The 9,982-nt window shown below is 43.6% G+C and overlaps 1 protein-coding gene across 1 annotated transcript in view; it reads left to right on the top strand.

Annotated features, from left to right (window-relative positions):
- Positions 1-397: 397 nt before the first annotated feature.
- csad (cysteine sulfinic acid decarboxylase) overlaps positions 398-9,982 on the top strand; it is a 15,875-nt gene continuing 6,290 nt past the window's right edge. The window contains exon 1 of the mRNA XM_010779386.1: positions 398-503. The gene's annotated coding sequence lies outside the window, so the exon portion shown is untranslated. The remainder of the gene's footprint in view (positions 504-9,982) is intronic.

Raw genomic sequence — 9,982 nt, 5'->3', positions numbered from 1 at the left:
CAGTAGTTTATATATTTAATTATTGTAGTATTACTGAAGTTTAACTGAATTTGGATATGACAGATACAAAACTATGTGGTTTGCACACTTCATATAGCCTTTGGCAATAGACATATTTTGCTCAAACTGTTAAAGTCCCTTTTCACTTTTCTCTCCAAATATCTCTAATTTTTTTATTTTTGCTTGATTCTGAACCTTTTTTCTCTGAGTCGGTGTCTGTTCTGCTTACAACATGTCCATCAATAACGTCTTATCTTTGCTTAAACATTGTGTTATTATGATGATATTTTCCTTTCCACCAGATGTCACCAAATCACCACGACCATGGCACCTTCCTGCGGTTAAGTCATCCGTCCACTGGATGGAAGCACACAAAAATGCTGCAGTCTAAGAAAGTACGGAGAAGGAAATGCGTCGCAGCATTGTAAACACAAGAAATGTTTTCCGTCTGTTGAAAATAACTCTTTTTAATCGTGTTGTTACTCCAGCTGTTACAATAAATGGTAAGAGTCTACTATATGCTATCTGTTATATAAAGTCGTACTTGGTGCCTATGTACTGACATAAATACTGTTAATAACGTAGAATATACCGGTTAATAATGTTGTTTTTAATTCATAAGAAATAAACATATTGTTATAGAAAGTTCTGTTGATTTACAGCATTATAAAACCTACTTAACCTTAGAATGACTGTTTCTTATAACACTTCACATTCTTCAGGACCAAAGCTCCCAAACAATTAGTCGGCTGGTCGTATTCAAAGAAAGCATCTTATTTCATCTTCCTTGATAGAGTGGCGTTGGCATTGCAATTAGAACTACAATAAGCATCTTAATGTTAATCTAACAGCTCCGGCGATAAACCCCCCCCCATTTTGCATTTTGAAATGCTCCCGATTTCTGATTTCTCAATGTTGGCAAGTATAGGGACTTGCTACAATGGCCTTGAAAGTGTTACCAAGAAAAATTCCATTAGGACTAAGTGAAGAAGTCCTGTTATCCATTAACAGTTGTCCAATCTATTCAATCAATAGTATCCGTTAAGTGTTCATTTTGACGTGGAGGAACATACCTAGGACTGCTTAAAGTCAATGCTGAGAATATTTTATGCTGTGTTTGCTTCTTTCTTTTAGTGTGCTATGTGTAAATGTGTTCTTTGGTTCAAATTGTGTTTAAGTTACGAAAAGGAGGGGTCTTGGCTCCTAGAGCTTCCCGGGTCTTCAAAAATTCCACTCACACTGATTTGTGGAAGTTTGTATTGCTGGCCATCACCTTCAGTTTTATGCTAATCTCACATTTTGCAGTTCATACTTGCAAAATGCACTTTGTGAAATTCGGTGCGTGTGGGAACTCATGCAGCGTCAGAAAAACCCTTTCTATTTTCCTCCGTACCCGAATCTTTTAAAAACGGGTGTACAACGAGCGGATGCAGATTCCATCCGTCGACGTTTTCCATCCGCTGTGACCCACAGCAAGTTGCTATCAGAAACAATGCCTGACGCGTTTTGGACGTAATCTTTTCTTTGTTTACATTAGCAAGCCTCGCTAACACTCAGAGCTAACCTGTACTGAAGAGCACATGTGTTTAAAAAGCAGGAAATAAAAAAAGAACTCACCTTGTGATAAACCCGCAAGAGAAAAAGCATTTGAGCTCCATACTATTTCAGAAATAATCCTTGACGTGGTTTAAACTGGATGGCGTTTTATTACAACCGAATTTAATTTGATCTCCGGTAGAATTCTGATGAGGCATTAGCTCCGCCTCCTCTTCTTTTCTTTTTTTCAAGCTAAGGACCCAAGATCCGCTTTTCTCTAACCAGGCTGCAAAAGAGGGGTTTGAACAGTAAGAGGCATGGCTAAAATGGGTGATCTGTTTGGTATTTTGAAAAAAAAACTTCACAGACATGTCTTATATAGGTGTAGCCCTACAATATATTTTTCAAATGTAGCATGATAGGTCCACTTTAAGTAGGAACTTACTTCTTGCTGAGTATATTTTCTGTTTTGCAAAGCTCTTTCTTTTATGTTGCTTCTGATTGAATGGCCAATGGTGAGTGAATGTGTGTGAATGTCCCTGAGCAGGTGGCCCCTTGTAAGGCTGCCTCTGTATGAATGTGTGTGAAGGCTGACTTGTAACAAAGCGTCTAAAGAGTCTTAAAGACTAGAAAAGCGCTACATAAATCCAGCCAATTTACCATGTTACCATTTTAGTGTGCTGTGTGTAAAATCTGTTCTTTGTTTAAAATTGTGTTAACATTCCGAAAAATTCGGTTTCTTCAGTGGAGCTTTTTCGGGACTTCAAAAAGTCGACCTACATGTTCCTGATTAGAGTGTGAAGTGTGGCCGTTTCTAATGTGGGCCATTGCATTAAATTGAATTAATTCATTGTATCACCTCATTGTTATAGCTATAGCAAAGTTAGCCAAGTGAGTTCTCAAGCCTGGTGTCCCTATAAACGAGCATTTTCTTAAAGCGGCAGTCTCAGCAGAAGGAGACAGATAAAGACAAAGGAGTCTTGTAGGAGTCTGAGTGGAGGCCAACTCTACTTTGACTCTGTTAGGTATCTTATTTGTGCTTTTGCTTCCCTCTCCCTGTTCAGATGTGCATACTCTCTGTTCCTGTTCACGTGTTATCCCGTAATACATGCATCGCACATATCCTCATCACTCTGTCCGCTCTCCCCTTCCCACAGACTCCCGTACACCTAAAACCCTGTCACAGTCAGCCTGTAGAGCTGCCTGTCAGAAACTCAAAACACTGAGTTCTGCAAGTTTTCTGGGTGGGACACTGGACAACAAACTGTCCTTCTCTGCCAACATCGCTGCTTAAACTTTCTCGTGCTGAAACACTCTTTACAACATCAGGAGGATACTGACCCAGAAGTGTCTTAACGCAGGTTCTGGTCCCGGCTTGTGTCATCTCACGCCTTGTCTTGACTTCTCTAACTCCTTGCTGCTTTGTCTATCTGCAAGTGCTGTCCATCCTCTGCAGCTCATCCAGAATGCAGCAGCCCGACAGTTTCTCAACACTCAACCGCTCTCTGCTCTCATTACTGGCTACCAGTGGCTACAACTGCAACAATGAATTCAATACTTGTTTTGCAAATATTTCTGATTCGATCTTTGCTTGCATTTCAATGATGGATGAACACTTATTTTTTTTTTTTCTTCTCATTGAAGTAACATTCAGACATGGCTGAGGAACCAGCAGCAGAAATCCAGCTACTCAGAAGCCTGAAGGTCAAGCTAATAGAAATTCTAAGCGCAGATGCTGATTTTGTCCTGCAGCATACAGACTCTCGCTGCCTGCTGTCTGTTCACGGCTACCAGCAGGTGAAAGCAGGCCGTTTTCCTAGTGAGAAGGTGACTGACCTGTTGGATCTCATCATCCAAAGAGGGCCTGAAGCAGCGCGGGGTCTACTGAAACTGCTGAACGAACACGCCCTGCAGGAAACCTTCCCAATGCTTTGTTTTATTAAGGATTTGAACATAAACACAGTGTCTTCAGGTAGGACAAAGTCTGTTCAGTATTCAGTATTGATGTTCTTTTAGATTTCCATGTTAAATATAAAACGTTTCTATTGACAAGGAATAATCAAGAGAAAGAGAGAAACTCCTGACCTACAAGAGATCATTCCATCCAAACAGATCTGCAAAAAAGGTGGGTGTCAAGCTGACTGAGGGGCAGGGGAGATAGAATAATAAAGAGCACACTATGTAAGTAGTGGGGGTTTGTAGCATGTAGGGAAGTGTGTTCTTCCCTGGTAGATCACTCTTAAAGGGCACTAGTTGCATATTTGTTTACATGAGGTCAATAAGGGGAAGCAATACAAAGATATTCACCTTAATACATTGTAGAGACCTTGACCAATGTCTGATGTGTCTCTCTCATTGCACAGGCTCTTGCTTGGTTCAGGAGAAGCAGCTGATGACCGTGGCTCGTACCATTGGCAAATCTTGGAGGGAGATTGGCAGACTGGCTCTGGAAATCTCTACTGTGAAGATAGAACAGATTGAAGAGGACAACTCAATTCATGTGGAGCGAGTGTTTGCCATGCTGCGCTACTGGAGCACCTGTCAGAGGGAAAAAGCCACTGCTGCGAATCTGCACTCGCTGCTCAGTCAGGGAGACTGGGCACTGCCACCTGAAAGCATTGACTTCCTGTTGGAGATGAAATGAGGCAATGGTACATGCTGTGACCGAGACACTGTTTTTACTGTGAACTTAAGTGTTCCATCATATAGACATCCATCATATTTTCGATATCAGAAAAACCACACTTGAAGACTTATTACTTTGTTAAATCACCCCACATTGCCAATAAGTACCAGTGACTCATTTTGTTCTTCATATGTGTTTCGATTTATATATAGCTATTATATGTAGCCTACACACAACATCTATTTTATTTCTGTTGGACTGGGTCCAAGGGTAAAGGGTATTGATATTTGGCTAAGTTTAATGATCAACTAATGTTACCTTTCTGTAAAAGTAATGATATAGAAACTTCCCGTCCGCACAGCAGTGTTAAAAAAATCTTGAAAATCTTGGAGCTGGGCGTGTCTGAAAGCTTGGGGATTTTTTGCGAGCAACGCGACCAACAACCAATCACATGAATCTCCCGCCCCCGACATACAAAGCAAAAAACCCCGGGGATTTTATGCGAGCAATATATATATATAAACTCCCCAAACAGGCGAAAACCTACCAGTTTCACCCACTGTCTCTGCCACCTCCCTCCATGCCTGGTTCCTCCGGTTTTTATACCGGTAAATAGTTACTGGTCGTGAAGAACCGGGTGATTTGCTACCGTAATTTCTCGTTTGGAATATGAGGAAATGAACTGCAGTATGTCTCTCCCAGCTTACACGCGGTTTGATTGGCTAGCGCTTGTACTGTCAGATTTGCATAAACGGGATTTGATTGGCTGACGCTTCCACCTCAGCTTCAAAAGTTGAACATTGCTCAACTTTTGAATCCTGAAAATCCGCGTGACCGACAAAACGCAAACGCTACATAAAACGGTTCACGACACAAACTTCACACCACACAGCATGGTGACCCGGCTCGACGGAGGAGACGGTGCAGAACACCATGAGCACGCGAGGAGAGGCTGTCGAGTGACTTCCCAAACCTCCGTCCCCTCGGTTAGACGGAGGAGGCAGAACACCCCGTTGCATACCGACTCCCCCTCTCGTCCTCTGCCCCTCTCCCCTCGTGTGTGTGTGTGTGTGAAGAAGTCCCGTCTTTGTAAGTACGCTGTTACACGCGTTTTTTTTGTCTATCGAAAAAAACAAGAGAAGGAAGCCCTTGTAGGTTTGTGCACAAACAATTGGCTGTCGGCGCTTCGCGTGGCACGGTACACTGTCATGCTGTGTGGTGTGTGCCATGTGCACTGTGCATGAGGGTTATTCGGCGTTGTGTTGGGGTGACAGACTCACAGCATTATGTTGGCTTTTGAGTCCCGACCGACGTATAATTTCCTATTTTCACGAGCTAGGTGCTTCAGTGAGTCTTGAAGTACAATAGTGATTGGGACGTCTCTGAGAGTTTGGTCCATATAAATCAGACAGCTGGTTTGTACAAAAATTTGTCTTGACACCTTTGTACTTGTGCAATTCGGTGCTGTGCCCATGATCACGTAGTATGGTTAAGTATGAGTGGTTCAGTACGCTACGTGTGGAGGCATGTTTGTTGTCATATGTCGTTTGTACAGACAAATCTACACAGATTTTATAGAGGAAATTTGTAAGTACGTGTCTGCTATTGTTGTTGAGTAAAGTTTTAAGGAGTGTCGCGTCCTTTTGTTCGTTCCAACGTCTGAAACCGTGAGAACTTTATTTTGTTTTTTCCTGTTAAAACCACTTTCTTAAGACGACAGTAGTGTTCTTACTGCTAATTGTACTTTTCTTCGTAGCGTGTACAGAAAGATACAAGACTTGTCCCCTTCTTTCCAACCAACTATGTTTTTTATTCCTGTGGTGACTTTACCTTTTTTACACTGTCTTTGGGTGACCCTATAAATGGTCTCCAAATAGACGTGGTCTTAGAAGTTTTTCTTGTCTGTGGTCGTGTCTTTGGTAGGTCGTGAAAAACTTCGTTGCAGAACTGTGAACACAGAAACGCGAGAAAATAAACTAGCCGACAAATCGAATGTAGGAAAAGGAGAATTATCGATACGATGTCAGGTTGGATGATCGTACAAGGACACTCGGGAAACGCATTACAAGACGAGAACGGAGGAGGACCACCGGGACTCTCTCCGACAGTAATCTGGACAGAGGCGAGGACTACATCTTACTAATTTGCGTCGTTTCTTGCGCGCTGTGTCACAAAGGTGAACACGAGGGTTGTCGGTCTTGTTGACTCTTGTGGAAACTCAATGAACGCTGAGTTATTTTTTGATTAATCCCTTTACGAACGTTTCACGAAGCGAAACTCACGTCGTCCACTCGCAGCTCAGCGCATTAGACGTTATTATGGCCACGCGGTTTTTTGGCTGTGTATGACGCTCGAAAAAAATTAAAGTTAAAAATTAACGGCGTCTTAGAGCTGATGTACACATCACGAGTTTATACAGTTTTCAGAGACTAAACGACTTTTGTTTTACTTTCTTTGTGTGAAGCTGTGAAGTCTTGCTAGCTCATTACCATATACCGACATACGACGACACGGATTGAAACATTTAAGTTTTATTACCTTTTTTTACGGGAATTTTGTAGGCTACTTCGAGAATATTAACGGACGGTTTCTTGCTTCGCTATGGGAAAGTCGTCCTTCGTTTCGCTTTAGACAAACAAACGAATTTAGTTTGTTACGGATATAACAATAATAACACAATGTCCAGTGTGTCACATCTGTAAGTTGTTTTGGTCGTGTCTTTGGTCTGGTTTTGAGACCAAAAATCTCCCATCGTTTGTTTTCCATAAAACTAAACGTTCATACTTTTACGCTTCTTCGCGGGATGGGCAGCGCAAGTAGCTACCACCTAACGGTCACGTTCACACGACTCCTCGCCGCCAGGGCCTCGCACGTCAGTATAAGTTTGGGCCAACGACGAGAGACCTAGACTCTTCCTGTTTCTGTGTGCTTACTTCAAGTAGTCCTTTTCGCAATTGATCGACTGAAAGACAAACTAAATTTTGACTCGCGAGTTCTGCTAAGTCTGCAGTTTATTTACTGTCTTGTTGGACGATACCAGTCACGAGTGACTGCCCGGGGAAAGTCGTGGGATGCAACAAACACAGAAAGTTTACAAGCCAAGGTTTTGGTTTTCGCGTGTCTACACTTTGGAGCCTCCGGAAGACTGGGTCTTACGACTTGAACCTGGATGTATTTCTTCACCACAACTCACGACTTCATCATTGACCTTGGTCACTTAGCGTGGCCAAAACGATAACTTACAATTTGCCAAAGAACATACCAAGTCTGACAGAGACCGCTTGTCATGTCCTTCAAGCGGTCGGATAGTTTAATAGTCGCTTGTCACCGTCGTGTAAAAAACTTTATCGGATCACTGTCATTTCGACAAAACATGTCGGGCTCGTCTTTCCTCTTACCATATACGGGGACGTGTGTCTCGTCTACGTACTTCCTCTTTAGTTGTGACACAACAAAGTCGGAACCATAAAAAGCCCACTTTGTGCCGGCTAGAGAGGAGTTTTTTTCAGGACCGACGCAGCTGTACATATTCTTACATTCCTCGCCTCTCGACCAGATGTGGTGAGTGTATCCGTATAATATGTCGATATAGCCGTACGCATAAAAAAATGTTCTAACGGATGGTTTTCCAATTTCACATTCACTGTCGAATGCTTCTCTCCTCACACACTGAGTTGAAACAAGGAGAAGACGGAGACGGGTGGCAGTGCACCCTAGACCACACAACCTCTCCGTGCGTTGACTAACCCCAGGAGCTGCGCCCGCACCTAACCCCCAAGCGCAGAGAAGTCAAGTCCAGGTGACGACTTTTGTTCATTCTACCGTTTGTGTAACAGAGTTTTGTTGTTTGGGTCGGTTTTGACATTTATATGCATACTTGAGATGCATTCTGTTACAAATATACTCTTGGCGGTAACCTATACTATTGTGAAACTTAATTCGGTGAATTTATCGACCGACCTTTGTACTTGGACCCCCTTATGACCTCATTTTTTATTTGCGATAAGAAATAAGTCCGGTTCATCTACGCTGGCAGCATAGTCCAAAATTGTGAGTCCTAGTTGGTCAGTTTTGTTTCATGAAAGTTCATGTTATCTTGACCTACTGTCTCAGTCCGATAGTACTTACATTTACTTCGTAGGCGACATTTGGGAATCTTTTTCTAGTCACGTCGTCCCGATTAGCAGGTTTCGGAAATCTTACTTTTGTTATGAGTACAGAACCAGTCTTCAGTAGAGTGTGTGTGGTGAGTGGCCCGACCAGCGACACATCCCAGCGAGGGGCGGGAGGTGCAACTGGCCCAACCACTCCGACAATCCGCTAACTCGGTCGCGCAGAGAAGAGGGACGCGGGCGAGCGCGACCTTGAACCTTCCCGTCCGGCGCACCGTCGCTCAGGGGCAGGAGGTAGCTTGTACTTGCGACCACTGGCACCGCCCCTAGGTGGAGCGGAACCCACGGACCCGGAAGAGAGCGTACTACCCACAGACATCGCACTGGGCAGACATTCGGGGACCTGTGTCCTCTGTTCTAGGTGTTAATCGACAAAGAAAGCATACTAAATTTCAAAACGTTACTGGTCCCTTTTTCTAGGTTACCTCCTAGTTAAGATATGTTAAACAATAAAAGACTACACAACATGACGCAGGGGTATAACTGGAACACCAGGTAGGACAAATGTGGGTGATCTTGAATATTTAACCACAAGCCCCCTCTAGCATCGAGTGAAGCTGAATATGGTACGTATTACTTTACGTAAAGTGCACAAAGAAAAACGTGGCTTCCTAGTTTTACTCGTAGAACAAGAACTGAGAACAACTCCGACGTCACAGCGTCAATCCAACTTTACCTTCCTTTCTTCTCTCTTTGATCACCACACTGGTGTCCAAGACGCGTCTCCTGTCTCCCCTCTCTCGGTAAAGGGACAGACTGGGAGAGAGTAGGGGGGTGGTCAAGTAGGGAGAGGAGAAATAAGAGTAGAGAGGAAGCGACTTGAGAGGTGAACAGGACGACAAGCGACGTCTTGCAAAAAGGTGTGGCAGGCCCCCCCGGGAACTGTGCACTTCAAGGCGCAAATCAGGAAGAGATAAGTACAGTCCGTGGTAACAGTGTCACATGAAATTTGACTTACTGGGGGGGAGAAAAATACGTCCTGGTCAAGTTCGACTCGACAAGAAAAGGGCTGTGTAGCAACTGAGTGTAAGCCGGAGTAAAACAGATGGTGCAAATTAGTCGCAGCAAAAAACCTTAGACATTTGGACCACCCGACATCATTCCCTAACACCTCTCATCGCAATGTCATTAAGGGGGGGTGAGAAAGAGCATTGAACAGACACCAGAACCATAGACTTTTGTTCCCGAATAGTCTATGTTTAAGACGCTATTACCTCCACAGTCGCTTTCTATCGTTACTGCCGCACCTACTCCGACCCCAACATCTAGAGCTTCTACGACTCTCCGTCACTGAGTTTTCTCCTTCCTTCTCGTCTTTTTGTTTCCTTTATTCATGCGCTTCGCGTACTTCCTCACCCCGAGCCCCTACCCGATGCCTTTTCCCACTGTGTAGGGCTGGCATCACCCTGCTCTGAATGCCGGGCAAGGTCGTGGTCGGTCGACCCACTGTTGTTTTAGCGACAGGTCTGCCAAGACACCCAGACGTACCTCCCGGACCGAGACACAGGGCGCAAGTAGAGAAACTGAAATACAACACAAAAAAAAAAACAAAAGACACACATGCAGATAGAACGAAAAGACGAAAAGCGGACTTTACATGACGAAATAACAACCAACTATCGACTTTCGCTCAACATAAAAAATGAAA

The sequence above is a fragment of the Notothenia coriiceps genome, unplaced genomic scaffold (assembly GCF_000735185.1).
Source record: "Notothenia coriiceps isolate Sejong01 unplaced genomic scaffold, NC01 NC01_scaffold00020150, whole genome shotgun sequence".
Classification (NCBI taxonomy): domain Eukaryota; kingdom Metazoa; phylum Chordata; class Actinopteri; order Perciformes; family Nototheniidae; genus Notothenia; species Notothenia coriiceps.
This window is presented reverse-complemented; position numbering and strand designations above follow the sequence as displayed.